The 16,300-nt window shown below is 35.0% G+C and overlaps 1 protein-coding gene and 1 pseudogene across 3 annotated transcripts in view; one reads left to right on the plus strand and one right to left on the minus strand.

Moving 5' to 3' along the window:
- LOC117690632 (uncharacterized) overlaps positions 1-16,300 on the plus strand; it is a 55,004-nt gene that overhangs the window by 17,698 nt on the left and 21,006 nt on the right. The window lies entirely within an intron of this gene.
- On the minus strand, positions 953-5,370 carry LOC136271330 (uncharacterized; annotated as a pseudogene).

Here is a 16,300-nt window from a genome sequence, read left to right on the forward strand (position 1 = left end):
TACCAAGAGGATTTAAATTCCAAATTATGTTTATTTAGGTACCAGAACAGGCTAATCTCTTCACTCCACACTAAGACTAGAATGTAGTGGTCTTAATCTTCATTTGTTTCAAAGAAAATTAAACAACCCGTATCTTTGTATTTGCGGCAAAGTTGAAAGAACTGACCATTTTTTATTACTCTGAAATACATATTCAGATTTTTACTTTGTCCAGAAATTTTTTGTTGAAAGTAAAAGGTTCACCTGTTGTGTTACATTAAATATCATATTTATACGTACCTGTATGTTCATAGATACATCATGTTTATGTAGACTTACTTAGCAACATTATGTTTCAATATAATTCAATATACTTCAATATTAAGTAACTTTAGTCGATTAGTATAGACATTATCAATTGGTTTGTTGCAATTGTCTCAATACTCAATTCCAGCAATCCTTCTCTAAATCTATTCTACTATATTAAAATAATAGACTCGAAATTTTGATCTTAAATACTGAGAAATCGGAAAAATACTGTCTTCTGTTTTATATATTTTAAACATCATTGGTACTTGAAGTTTACCAATTTGTTTTCATTTTTTCTCAGTTAAGCTTCGCTAATTATTAATCAACGAAAATTCCTCAAAAAATCCCGGAAATCACCTGGATTTTTTGGATTTTACAATCTTGCGCTTGCGCAATACATCACGCTAACGGGATCTTTAATTTATGTTTCCACAATGTTACATCTGCATGAATAAACTCAGAAATGATAATACAAATACGTGGATGAATTTTCATTGGACTTTTGCTATATACAAAGTATTCTGTTCATATATATTAATGATTTCTTATGAGAGAAAGCATAAAATAACAAATATATATTTCAACTAAGTACTTACTTTTGTCTTTGTGATGACAAAAAATATTTGATTACATGCAAAAAAGTTACATTATATTTGTTAGGAAAGTAAAGATAGAATATGTGCTTTGAAAATTTTCAATGCTTAGCTATCGGCGTCCTGAAAGAAGTGAGAACCCACGCTATTAAAATGACGCTCCCAAGATTTTACCGCGGAATAAATTCATTGGTTACCTCCGGCGACGTTGATTTTGTGTCCATATATGAAGATGCTGAATAACTTTTACAATACCGCAGGAAAGATAACTCTCGCGAACTTAACAGAAATCATCAATATGCATAAAATATTTTAAGAAATCTTAAAAATCATTTATCCATAATTGATAATTTTCAAAATAGACCATTACTGCATATAGCATTATTTCTCACTCATGAAATAATTAACCTCTATCCGCTCAAAATTGAACCACCTGAGCCCTTCATCTTTGTACAGCAAAACATCACATAACAAATAGGTATGTTGCACTCTGCCACTTTTGTGACTTTATTGTTAACCAAATTTGGTTTGAAATAATCAGGAAAATGACAAGATGATTATAGAACAATAATTAATAAGTTCATAAAATTATGAATATTTAATTCTTTACCCATAATATTTTACAACTAAAATAATCCATAACTCCCATTACTGATGTAATCAATGATGTGATTGATTAGATAATTTATGACAAACATAATCCTTGTGGTCTGAAAGCGCCATGTACTTGATTAATTCTAATTAAATCAAGTTCAGACCCCAAGGAGGGAGGGAGAAAATTTTAAGTGGCAAAGTGCATTCCTATACCTTTAAAATGGACTAATATTTGCCAGGATATACATATGCCTTACAAACTTTAGTCCCATCAACATGCAAACACATACAAATACTATTCATGCATGGGTAAGGATATACATATGCCCCACCCAAAAAGATGTACAATGTAACCTAATACTTGTAATATATAGTAATCATAGGTAGGAACATACATATGTCTAACCCATTTAAAGCTTTGAAAGAAAATAACAACTTATATTTCAAATTATTTTAACGCATTATAAGTTATCAAGAAATATACATATGTTCCTGAATAACAGTATATATCCATAAGTTCACAGTCAGTCTTTGCTCTCTCTATACTAGATTAACTGGTCTAATATAACTTTTGAATGCATCTGATTTCCATCGACCTAACAGTCTAATTTTGCTGTCACTCATGCCAATGTCCGCACAGTGCGACGCCATGCCTATCCGGAAAGAATGGCTAGTAATGCGACTCATATCCAACTTTGCAAATGATAGACAGTTTTTTAATACCGCCGAAAGTTTACCCCTGGAAACTGGAATATTTGGTACATAACAAAAAAGTGGCCCATTTCGTACTCCTCTTAACTTAATGTAGTCTTCTAGGCATTGAACTGGACAATACTTTTTGTTACTTGCCGAGTGAATAGTGAGAAAAAATGGTTTGCCAATGTGATGTTTATATGTAACAAATTTGATAATTAAATGATCTTGCTGCCTGGAAATTTGATTAAACAGAATTAAATTTTTGTTAATTACCTTTTGACATGATGTTATTTCCCCAACTCTCAAGAATCCATAAAAGGCCGACAAAAACATTGCTTTAAACAATGCCTTTTCAAATGCATTGGAAACTGTAACTGGTAAAAAGTCACAAATTTGATGCAAAATATTTTTTGTAATAGGTATTCTAACATCTTGTTAAGGTTTAAGTTTGCGTGTTGATAAGAGCAATTTTTGTATTAAAAAAGACGAGCATGGATCCCCAAAACTGTTGAGCTTATGGATGTAACTAATAGCTGAGAGATATGATGAAATAGTTGTTGCAGCATAGTCCTTTGAAAATAGGTAGGCAACATAATATACCAATATGTGTTGCTTCACTGGGAACTCAATAATTAACTCGTATTTCTCGGCAAAATCTTTAAAAACTGTCCAAGCATGAGAGTACGAAGCTAAAGAAGAATTAGTAAGGCTCCCATCTAATAGTCTTTGTATGTCACCTCCTAATTTGGAAAGGGCGGTAGTGGAGATATGTTGACTGGATTGCTGTCGGCCCAGGGTGCCAGTTGTAAAAACTGATTTACCTTTGAACGAGAAAGACAATCACATAGTAAATTTTCTTTTGAAGTCAAATGCTGAGCTTTAAAATAAATATTAAACTTCAAGCATATCAAAACCAGTTTTCGCAAAAGAAACATGATGTGCTTATCTTTTGCTGTTTGTTTATTAATGACATGAACGAGTGCTAGATTGTCTGTGTTAAACAAAATGCACTTATTAGCCATATATTTTGACCAGACATCAACAGCCAAAACTATTGGGTATAATTCTAAAACTGCTATGTTCTGATTTCGCCAACTGTCATTCCATTCTCCTTTGAACCACTGACTACCAAAAACCGCAGCATACCCCACAGCTCCAGATGCATCTGTATATAACCTTAGTTCAGTTGAACTTAACCATATATCTGGGAAAAACATTGAAGAACCATTAAAATTACTCAAGAAATCATACCAGGCACTTCAATCCTCCTTAACTTGTTTCGTCATCCTAATTCTATAATACTGCTTTTTTACTCCAATGGTCAGGTCTATTAGCCTCCTTAAAAAGGCCCTGCCTGGCAACACTACATTACAAGCAAAATTCAATAAACCTATAATTGACTGCAGCTGCTTTAATGTTAATTTAGATTGTTCCATCGCAAACTGAATTTTGTTGACACACTTTACAATTTTTTCCTTTGGTAATCTGCATTCCATTTTTGTTGAATCCAATTCATAACCCAGGTAAGTTATAACTTGGTTAGGACCACATGTTTTTTCAAGTGAAATGGGAACCTCAATATCTGAACACATATTCAAGAAAGATTTAAGCTTGTATACACATTGAGTTGGCGATATATCCACAATGATAAAGTCATCCAAAACATGTGATATACATGGTATACCAAGTTTATTTTGTGCTATCCATTGTAGGGCTGTTGAGAATCGCTCAAATATTTTACAAGATGAACTTAGACCAAACTGCAAACATGTATCAAAGTGATATTTACTCTTCCACTTGAACCCAAGAAACTGATACTGAGATTGATGAATATTAATAATTCATTCTAAATGCTGACTTAATGTCAGTTTTACAACAGAAAGCACCTTTTCCACACTTTTTTATGAAATGAATAGCATCTGAAATAGATGAGTATTGAACAAATGACTCATCAGATGGTATGCCATCATTAATTGATTGATTTTCTGGGTATGACAAATGATGAATCATTCTAAATTCACCTGGCTCTTTCTTTTCAACCAAACCCAGTGGTGAACACTGTAAATTGGAAAATGGTTTATTTTCAAAAGGTCCTTGAACTCTACCAGCCGAAATTTCTTTTTGTATTTTTTGATCAATAATTTCTGGTCTTGTAAGAGCCGAATTTAAATTTTTTGACTCTATTCCAGGACATTCTCCAACAAAGCCTAAATAAAAACCCTTTGAAAAACCCTGAACTAAAAAATTAGTTTCATCTTCATCATACCCTGATAACCAATGAGCAAGTCTATTTACCTTGATTGGTGTTGGGCCCTTGCTTGGATGTGCCAAATAATTTTGATTGGTTATATTGTTTCCCTGTATTTGTACTACCTGTTTGGTTTTGATACCTCTGCATGATCCGAAAGGGCTGCTTGGCTTGCTTTGTACATTGAATAAAAGGGTGTGACCCGCCGCAGTTATAACATCTGTGTTGGAAGCGACAAGAAAAGCCTGCTGACCAATTCTTACCTGAATGGTACTGGAAACAGACACCTCTTGGCATAGAGCTATATGACATATCTTTATGACTTTTGTTAGGTTTTGAAGATAGAGCTGTCGTCAGTCTGGCATTAACATATAACTCCATGTGTACATCACCCCATGAAACTTGTCCTTGGGCAACAAGCATCCTAAAATCGGTGTCGTAAGCTTTCCAATTGCCCTTGGCGTCTGCAATATCTCTGACTGATTCTAAATGTTTAGCTAATTTAGCTTGTTGTTCTGGGTATTTAATACAATAAATTGCAGCAAATCTATTCCATGCTGTAAGCCAGTCATGCATGGATGAGAGAGTTACCTCGCTTTGGGAATCGTTCTCTACCTGGTGGATTGTAAGCTTGCCTGGACTGTCACCATCTTCGACCTGTATAGATAACTTACCTTTCTTTTGTTTGTCTTTCGACAAAAGGCTTGCAAATTCTATATACTGGTTTGACCAAATTTTTGATTTAGTTTGATCCGATACCCTTGCATCAATTGGTACTGCTGTACTTACAAAACCTGTCGGACACTTACCAGCGATTTTCTCAGTGTGATCCACAACTACCGCTTCAACTGAGTGTTGAATAGCGTTGTCCAGATGTCTAGATTCTCTTACCAACCCGTCATTATCATTGTTGTTAGATGCCCCTAGAGGATTTATACTAATACTCCCCTGAGAATTTGAAGCACTGTTGCTGTTAATGTTGTTTATCAGCGTTGTCAACTCGTGTCTAATTGTGGCCGTCACCCGCTGGGTCACCTGTGCTGTGATGGTTTCCAGTACATCGGGGGATAAAGCGGTGAGGACTAATCGCCGGAATGGCGACGGAATAGACGTAGTGACATGTATAAAAAGGTCGATAACTTGTGTTGTGTATAAGCTATCGTCATTCGGTTTTCAGTTTTTTCATCTATGGATATAGGGCTATCGAAATATATAAAAATAATTTAGATAATTAAATGTTTAATATGCAAAACCTTTGCCGGAATGAGCTATGGTCGTAAAAAATAGGCGCCGGAATGAGGTAGTCGTCTTCATAAAACAGTTAATATCTCAAAAAGTTTTTAACATTTTTTCATTCGGACACGATTTTTTTAATTATTACGACCATATCTTTGAAACATGTAAAAATTGAATCCATATGTTTTGATTTGATATATGAAACCTTTGCCGGAATGAAATTTTTTCGTTGAAAAAGAATGCCGTTATCGTGCAGTCATTCCAACATAATCACCTGTATCGTTAATACCCTCGAATATTATTTTATTCGGTAAAGATTTTTTTCATCCTGAGATATATACCTTTCAGAAAATATATAGTTTTGTATGATAAAGTAATATTAAATGCTCAAAACCTTTGCCGGAATGAGAATTTTTCACACAAAATTTACAAATCTTAATCGATTCACCCAAGTATCGCTCAGGTAAAGAAGCCATAATACAAAGAGGTGTGAACAACGCCTGTAATTTTAAAAACACAACGGGACTTTATTAAAACAACACATTCCAATAAAACAACACATATTTCTCAAATTTATTCACGACAATGGTCGTTACAAAGCCAATCTGTACAATCATTATTTACATCAGCACATTTTGAATGTTTCCAAACGTTACAAAGTTTTTTCCCTAATTTAAAATCACAACCTACCATTTCATCCACCCAATCTGGAAACCCACAAGAACAACAGCACTGAATTGTTAAAATCTTATGTTTTAAATTTGAAGTGTCAGAACTTTGTGATGAATTCTGTGGAAATTTTGTAAATTTACCATTTTCTAAACATTCAACAAGATGATTTCTCATATATTCTGATTTGAAAGAGGTTTTAATTTGGAATGAATGAGCAGGATCGAAACAAAATTCTACAAGATTAGCAATTGCAAAAAGTCCACAATCATAGCTATTTTCCTGTTGTTGGACATCTAAAATCTTAATAGGTATTGAAGTGTTATCACGCCCATAAATAAGAGAAAGTTGAATTTCAAGAGATGGAGTGTTTACTGTTTGGTTCTTGCTCTTGCTAAGACTATCTAAAATACAAATTTCGTTACTGTTATTTTGAAAAGATGTTACCCAATGACTTCTACCCGTATGATGTATCTGAACTGAAGGTGGTTGAGTATGTTCAAATTTTTTATCGCAATTCCATGATTTAGTTTGTACGTCAAATATTGGTGCAAGATTTGTTAACTGTAACCCATGTATATGATCAAACTGCTTTTTGATTATATCTAATGAATAATTCACAATATCGGAACATAACCACCCTTTTGGATCTAAAATATTTTCCTTGTGCGAAACTTTAAGTCCAGAAACCCATTTTTCGTCTTGAATACCCTTATCGGAACCCTCTTTACATTCTAATTTGATTTTTTTAACGGGAATGTCGTCGCAAACATCCTCTTGTTCTAACGCGGCGGCGGCGGAATCCGGAGCTGGTATAACTTCCTTGTCGCAATCATTCGGTCGCGGCTTTTTCCTACCGGATTTTTTATCGTTACGTTTCAAACTATTCTTAGACAACTGCTTAAGATTAATTGTTTTCTTTGTTTCCGAAATATTGTCCCCCATTGTGATTCGCGCTGCCAAAATGTGATAACAGGTACCCGTGGCTGGACATTGACATGATTCTTTAGGAAATAATGTTACTGCATATTTTTTTATTATTATTACCGTTAACAATGAAAGCCTTCTGATTTTCGACGAAAGTTACACCATTATTAGCGACTGTCAATTTAGCCAAACACGTCTGTGATAAATTTGAATTATCAATACCTTTTGAATTATTTTCGCTAATTTCGGGAACGGTTTCCGCGGTTATACTTTCTGAAACAAAAGGTACATGTTCATCAGAGCCGACATCGACATTTTCGTTGGAATTACAAATATCAGAGCTAACATTGACATTGATTGTAGATTTACAATCAGATTTACACAGTGATTCTAAGTTTTCTAATGTACCACGCACATAACTTACTAATAGCATTGGAAACAGCTTTTTCCCTATCTGTAACAATTGCGATTTTTTTTAGAAATTGTCGTGAATAAATTTGAGAAATATGTGTTGTTTTATTGGAATGTGTTGTTTTAATAAAGTCCCGTTGTGTTTTTAAAATTACAGGCGTTGTTCACACCTCTTTGTATTATGGCTTCTTTACCTGAGCGATACTTGGGTGAATCGATTAAGATTTGTAAATTTTGTGTGAAAAATTCTAATTCCGGCAAAGGTTTTGAGCATCTAATATTACTTTATCATACAAAACTATATATTTTCTGAAAGGTATATATCTCAGGATGAAAAAAATCTTTACCGAATAAAAAAATATTCGAGGGTATTAACGATACAGGTGATTATGTTGGAATGACTGCACGATAACGGCATTCTTTTTCAACGAAAAAATTTCATTCCGGCAAAGGTTTTATATATCAAATCAAAACATATAGATTTAATTTTTACATATTTCAAAGATATGGTCGTAATAATTAAAAAAATCGTGTCCGAATGAAAAAATGTTAAAAACTTTTTGAGATATTAACTGTTTTATGAAGACGACTACCTCATTCCGGCGCCTATTTTTTACGACCATAGCTCATTCCGGCAAAGGTTTTGCATATTAAACATTTAATTATCTAAATTATTTTTATATATTTCGATAGCCCTATATCCATAGATGAAAAAACTGAAAACCGAATGACGATAGCTTATACACAACACAAGTTATCGACCTTTTTATACATGTCACTACGTATATTACATCGCCATTCCGGCGAATAGACCTGCCCGGATAAAGCTGGCGAAACGGATAAAGCTGGCGAAACCACTTCCAAGTTCATTGATGTCCTGCGTTTCTTTTGTTTTGAGACTGTTGGTGGTTTTGCGCGAGCTTGGCTTGTTCTTTTTGGTGGCATACTTATTCTTGATGACGATAACTAAAATTACAAATTCACTGATATTGGTAAGTAAACAATTGTCAACATCCGGTCTGAATAGATCGGAAAATATATGATAAAACATAAAAATTCCGGAATACTTAATTAAGGTCTTCCGTTGGAAACGGAAGACCTTATTGTTTTTGCTTTGTTTCTTTTCCTCTATTATTATTAAGGTCTTCCGTTGGAAACGGAAGACCTTATTGTTTTTGCTTTGTTTCTTTTCCTCTATTATTATTAAGGTCTTCCGTTTCCAACGGAAGACCTTATTGTTATTGCTTTGTTTCTTTTTCACTATTATTTTTATTCTTTTTTTTTTTCTGTCACGTTTTCTCAAAAATGCTTCAGCCAATTTTCATGAAATTTTCAGATCTTATTCATGACAAAATTTGTAAGAAAAGTACACTAGCTTTTTTTGATCGTCACTTCCGGTACCGAGATATTAAAGATTTTACGTTTTTGCTTGTTCACAATTTTTCTCAAAAAGTATTTACGATAGAACCTTCAAATTTTCAGAGAAGGTAGAGAGTGAACGGCCGCAGTGCCCTTCGCATATCCAAACGTCTGCCGTCACTTCCGGTCGTCACCGGAAGGAAATGAAAAACCTTGATTTTTCAAATTTTTAGATTTGAATTTTATTTATGTTTTTATTCGATAGAGACGCTTAAAACACTTCAGAATATGAAATTCGTGTTAAAATCGATCCAGGCATCCCCGAGATTTTGAGTTCAAAAGTTCTGAAGCGAGAGTCCGCGTAGCTCAGTCGTTAGAGTGTTGGACTTGTGCCCAGGCGACCCGGGTTCCATCCCTGAGTGCCGATTATTTTTTCTTCTCTAATTTTGTTTTGTTTAACGATTTTACCTTTAAAATGATGGTTTTTAATGTTTTCCGTTTCTTTTTTATCATAAATAAAAATAATAACAGCTTTTTTAATACACATATAGAGCTCGTTTTTGTCAGCAGTTCGCATCGCCGCCATCAAAGACATGCCGCCGAAGCGCCCCTGCAGTACGACCGCATTAGAGTTCACTGGGTCGCTTTGCCGGCATCAAAGAAAGGCCGCCATCTCAATGACTGTATGCACACAACATTTAGCAATGCACCAACGTTATTCTACATGGCTTTAAAAGGAGGACTGATTAGTATTTGTTCACATATATAGATACACGCTTGCATGTATGCATGCGTTTATTGACATACGTTGCTGATATACTGATTCCCTAAACACTACAAAAAACTAGAAAATCTGTCTGTCTCTCTCTCTCTCTCTCTCTCTCTCTCTCTCTCTCTCTCTCTCTCTCTCTCTCTCTGAAATTCATTGTTTAATGATTGTCTTCTTACTGATTGGAAATCAACGCTAAAAAGTCATTTTAATCAATGATGGTGTACTTTTTCCTTTTTTGTGCATGTCTATATACTGATACAAATCTGTTGCCTGTCTGGGGTTAAGAAAATCTCCGAAGTTTATACTCGTAACTATACAAACGAACGGGTGACTGCGACAAGATTTGGCAACTGACCACCCGTTTATGAGTGTTTGAGCCTAAAAATAAACAGATGTAAAAAAAAATCAATAGTTACATCTTTCAAACAACGCTTATACATTGTTTTTAACATATGTATTTTATTTAATACCACATATTGCAAGATGTGATACTGTGGTTTCATTAATATCCAAGGGCGTCAATTTTCGTGGATAAAGTGAAAATCACAGTTTCAATGATACGTAAATTCGTTGCCAATGACCCTATCAATACAAAATGATAATAAAAATTGAACTTCAATGAACATTTAATTTCGTGGATCAACTAAAAACGAAATCCACGAAAAATGGTATTCAACGAATATTGATGAAACCACAGTATTTGGAATTTAATTTTCTACGTTTAATATAGAAGTCAATGACCGACCCCCTCCCCCTCCAAATTCATAAAATCATTTAGTTTTTAGGGCCCGATTTTACTTGATCTTTGATCTTCGACCTTTAATTTCAACTAATTACCATTCTAGATTACTGTACTAATTACCAGACCAATTCGTTCATTATTAACAGAGTTATGAAGCTTTTGGCATTTGAGTTTTAGTTGTTGTGTTTGACATGTACATGTACTGTAAAAAAGAAATTTTGACTCCCAAGCCCTCCACTCAATCCTAATGCAAATTCGTGAAAATGAACCTCTTACCCCATTCTTATTGTCTGTCAAATATGCAGCGGATTGAACAATTAAGACGAAATTCCTGAGATTAAACGGCGCTTGTTGCCTATACGTGGAAATTAAATTTACACACTGTACACGCACCGACCCCCCCCCCCCCCCTTCCTAATCACAAAATCATTTAGTTTTTCTGGCCTTATTTTACTGGATCTTTCATCTTGAGCCTTTATTTTCAACCTAATTCAATTCTAGATTACTGTACTAATGACAGACATATTTGTTCATTTTTAAGAGAGTTATAAATTTTTGGGCATTTGAGTTTCGATTGGCGTGCTTGACATGACTGTAGAAAAAAAACCTTGGACCCCATTCTTATTGTCTGCCAAATATGCAGCGGATTGAACAATTAAGAAGAAATTCCTGAGATCAAACGGCGAGTATAGCCTGTACGGAGACTTAAAATTTACACAGTACAAGGGATGTAAGCAGCCGCGTTATATTTCTGTTGCATGTATATTTCTGGTTTTCCATTTTGTCTGTATCTACGATAGCGTGTGAACTACTTATGAATGTTAGAACTGTGGAAATTACTGTCATCAAATTTTTACCGAATAAATTTACGTGTTACTGATTTCGTTATTTCTACATTTATAAAGATTTTATCAATCCTGCTGAAATAAAACAGTCAAACATAATAGAAAACGACACGAAAAAAAAATCTCAACACTGAAATACATGGGTTAAATGCATCAGTCATTGTTTTAGGACTTCCCCTTCTTGTTGTTAACCGCATCCGAGATCCACACCTCAAAATTCTATTTTCGATTTATTTAAGACGAAAATCAAGCTCGCGTCTTTTCAACCCCCTCCAGACACAAACACGCATCAATATTTCCAATGACCCCGCACTGTTACCAAACCTGAATAGTCAGACATCTTACACGTTGTTTTTCATTTCAGCTCCTCTTCTGGGCGAAAACGCCCCAAATTCAAAGACAAATTCGGGAATTATTTCGCGTCAGCCATGTTTTGAGATACCTGCAAAGGTTGTGTGTTCTAATCTCGCCGGAGCCAAGATTTGCTCTTTTTCTCTATTACTTTCTCTCCTTTTTATTTCTTTTTCTAACTAAAATATTCAACATAAAAGGGTTGTTGGACTGTAGTACAAGTCGAAAAACACTCTTCAATTAAGATTTAGATAAAAACAGTTTTTTATTATTAGGGTCTTCCGTCTTCAGCGGAACACCCTTCTATTCTTATTGTTATTGGGGTCTTCCGTTTACAAAGGAAGACCCTCTTTTTTTTCTTTGGTTTCTTTTTATTACAGGTCATTAGACCTGTTATTAGGTCAAAATATCTCTTATTTAATATGATATAAAATGGGGCTGGTCCTTCAAATTAGGAATCCAACGGGGTCTATAATCCTTCATCCATCGCTCTTTTAGATCACATCTGCATTTCTTGATATGTTTCGTTGATGAAGATAAAAGGCAAGGTCATTTCCTCTTCTAAAAATCGGACGGAAGACCTCCTCGTTGCTCGCAACGAGATCGTGTCTAGTTATTATTATTATTTTTTTTTTCTGTCACGTTTTCTCAAAAACGCTTCAGCCGATTTTCGTGAAACTTTCAGATCTTACTCATGACAAAATTTGTAAGAAAATTACACGAGATTTTTTTGGTCGTCACTTCCGGTACCGAGATATTAAAGATTTTATGTTTTTGCTTGTTCACAATTTTTCTCAAAAAGTATTCAAGAGAGGACTTTCAAATTTTCAGAGAAGGTAGAGAGTGAACGGCCGCAGTGCCCTTCGCATATCCGAACGTCCGCCGTCACTTCCGGTCGTCACCGGAAGGAAATGAAAAACCTTAATTTTTTAATTTTTTGGATTTGAATTTTTTTTAGTTTTTCATTCGATAGAGACGCTCTCAAAACTTCAGAATATGAAATTCGTATTAAAATCAATCCACGCATTCTTGAGATTTTGGACTCCAAAGTTCTGAAGCGAGGGTCCGCGTAGCCCAGTCGTTAGAGTGGTGGACTTGTGCCCAGGCGACCCGGGTTCAGTCCCTGAGTGCCGAATCTTTATTCTCTCTCATTTGTGTTTTGATGAATGGGTTTATCTTTAAAATGATGGATTTGAATATTTTCAGTTTTATTTTTGTCATAAATAAAAAAAGATAGCGGCTTTTTTTTAGTACAAATATAGAGCTCTTTTCTGTCAGCAGCTCTCTATATTACGACGCTCGTCGCATCGCCGACATCAAAGACATGCCGCCGAAGTGCAGTTCGCCCGCATTAGAGTTCGCTTGGTCGCTTTGCCGGCATCAAAGAAATGCCGCCAACTCAATGACTGTATGCACACAACATTTAGCAATGCACCCAAGTTATTCTACTCGGCTTAAAAAGGAGGACTGCTTAGTATTTAATCCCATATATAGATACACACATGCATGTATACATGCGTTTATTGACAAAGGTTGCTTATATATTGATTTCCTGAACATTATAAAACGCTATGTAATCTCTCTCTTTCTCTCTCTCTCTCTCTCTCTCTCTCTCTCTCTCTCTCTCTCTCTCTCTCTCTCTCTCTCTCTCTCTCTCTCAAGTACAAATGTTTTAGCATTTGAATAAGAACTAGTACAGGTAACGTGGAGTAAATTGGAAAGAAGCTAAATGTACATTGGCGTCCAAAAACTATACATATTTTATATCAAGTTACGGGATAATGTCTATGGATTCAAATAATTCGAGTTTCGATTGGCGTGCTTGACATGTACTGTAGAAAAAATTCTAACTCCCGAGCCCCTTACTCAATCCAAATGAAATTTTGTGTAAATGTACTTCGGACCCTATTCTTATTGTCTGCCAAATATGCAGCAGATTGAACAATTAAGAAGAAATTCCTGAGATCAAACGGCGAGTATAGCCTGTACGGGGACTTAAAATTTACACAGTACATGTAAGCTGCCGCGTAATATTTCTGTTGCATGTATATTTCTTGTTTTCCGTTTAATCTGTATCTACGATAGCGTGTGAACTACTTATGAATGTTAGAACTGTGGAAATTACTGTCATCAAATTTTTACCGAATACTGTGTTACTGATTTCGTTATTTCTACATTTATAAAGATGTTATCAATCCTGCTGAAATAAAACAGTCAAGCATAATAGTAAACGACACGAAAAAACGTTCTCAACACTGAAATACATGGGTAAAATGCATCAGTCATTGTTTTAGGACTTCCCCTAATTGTTGTTAACCGAATCCGAGATCCACACCTAAAAATTCTATTTTCGATTTATTTAAGACGAAAAATCAAGCTCAGGTCTTTTCACCCCCCCCCCCCTCCAGACACAAACACGCATCAATATTTCAAATGACCTCGCACTGTTACCAAACCTGAATAGTCAGACATCTTACACGTTGTTTTTCATCTCATACAAAAACTCAACTCCTCTCCCGGGCGGAAACTCCCAAAATTCAAAGACAAATTCGGGAATTATTTCGCGTCAGCAATGTTTTGAGACACCTGCAAAGGCTGTGTGTTCTAATCTCGCCAGAGCCAAGATTTGTTCTTTCTCTCTATTTCTCTCTCTCCTTTTTGTCTAATTTTCTTACTAAAATGGGAATTATTTCGCGTCAGCAATGTTTTAAGACACCTGCAAAGGCTGTGTGTTCTAATCTCGCCAGAGCCAAGATTTGTTCTTTCTCTCTATTTCTTTCTCTCCTTTTTGTCTAATTTTCTAACTAAAATATTCAACATAAAAGGGTGTTTGACTGTAAAACAAGTTGAAAAAGTTTAACACTCTTTAATTAAGATTTAGACAAAAACAGTGTTTTATTATTAGGGTCTTCCGTCTTCAGCGGACGGAAGACCTCCTCGTTGCTCGCAACGAGATCGTGTCTAGTTATTATTATTATTTTTTTTTTCTGTCACGTTTTCTCAAAAACGCTTCAGCCGATTTTCATGAAACTTTCAGATCTTGTTCATGACAAAATTTGTAAGAAAATTACACGAGATTTTTTTCGTCGTCACTTCCGGTACCGAGATATTAAAAATTTTATGTTTTTGCTTGTTCACGGTTTTTCTCAAAAAGTATTCAAGATAGGACTTTCAAATTTTCAGAGAAGGTAGAGAGTGAACGGCCGCAGTGCCCTTCGCATATCCGAACGTCCGCCGTCATTTCCGGTCGTCACCGGAAGGAAATGAAAAACCTTAATTTTTAAAAATTTTTGATTTGAATGTTTTTTATTTTTTCATTCGATAGAGACGCTCTCAAAACTTCCTAATGTGAAATTCGTTTTAAAATCGATTCACGCATTCTTGAGATTTTGGACCCCAAAGTTCTGAAGCGAGGTTCCGCGTAGCTCAGTCGTTAGAGTGATGGACTTGTGCCCAGGCGACCCGGGTTCAGTCCCTGAGTGCCGAATCTTTTTTTTTTCTTATTTGTGTTTTGATTAATGGTTTTATCTTTAAAATGATGGATTTGAATGTTTTCCGTTTTATTTTTGTCATAAATAAAAAAAAAATAGCGGCTTTTTCAGTACAAATATAGAACTCTTTTCTGTCAGCAGCTCTCTAAATTCCGACGCTCGTCGTATCGCCGACATCAAAGACATGCCGCCGAAGTGCCCCTGCAGTTCGACCGCATTAGAGTTCACTGGGTCGCTTTGCCGGCATCAAAGAAATGCCGCCATCTCAATGACTGTATGCACACAACATTTAGCAATGCACCAACGTTATTCTACTCGGCTTAAAAAGGAGGACTGCTTAGTATTTAATCCCATATATAGATACACACATGCATGTATACATGCTTTTATTGACATAGGTTGCTTATCTATTGATTTCCTGAACATTATAAAATGTAATCTCTCTGTCTCTGTCTCTCTGTCTCTCTGTCTCTCTCTCTCAAGTACAAATGTTTTAGCTTTTGAATAAGAACTAGTACAGGTAACATGCAGTAAATTGGATAGAAGCTAAATGTACATTGGCGTCCAAAAATTATATATATTTTATATCAAGTTACAGTATAATGTCTATGGATTCAAATAATTTATATACTGATACAAACCTGTTGCCTGTCTGGGATTATGAAAAACTTCCAATGTTTATACACGTAACTATACAAACAAACGGGTGACTGCAGCAAGGTTTAAAAACTGACCACCCGTTTATGAGAATGAATAAATGTAAAAAAAAAAATAAAAATCAATAGTTACATCTTTCAAACAACGCTTATACACTGTTCTAACATATGTATTTTATTTAGAAATTGTGAAATATGTGATATTTAGAATTTAATATTCTACGTTTAATATAGAAGTCACCGACCGAACCCCCCCCCCCCCCCCCCATTTACTAGTAGTTTTTCTGGCCCGATTTTACTTGATCTTTGATCTTGGGCCTTTAATTTTAACTAATTACCATTCTAGATTACTGTACTAATTACCAGACTAATTCGTTCATTAATAACAGAGTTATGAAGTTTTTGGCATTTGAGTTTCAATT

Source organism: Magallana gigas, chromosome 9 (genome assembly GCF_963853765.1).
Source record: "Magallana gigas chromosome 9, xbMagGiga1.1, whole genome shotgun sequence".
Lineage (NCBI taxonomy): Eukaryota > Metazoa > Mollusca > Bivalvia > Ostreida > Ostreidae > Magallana > Magallana gigas.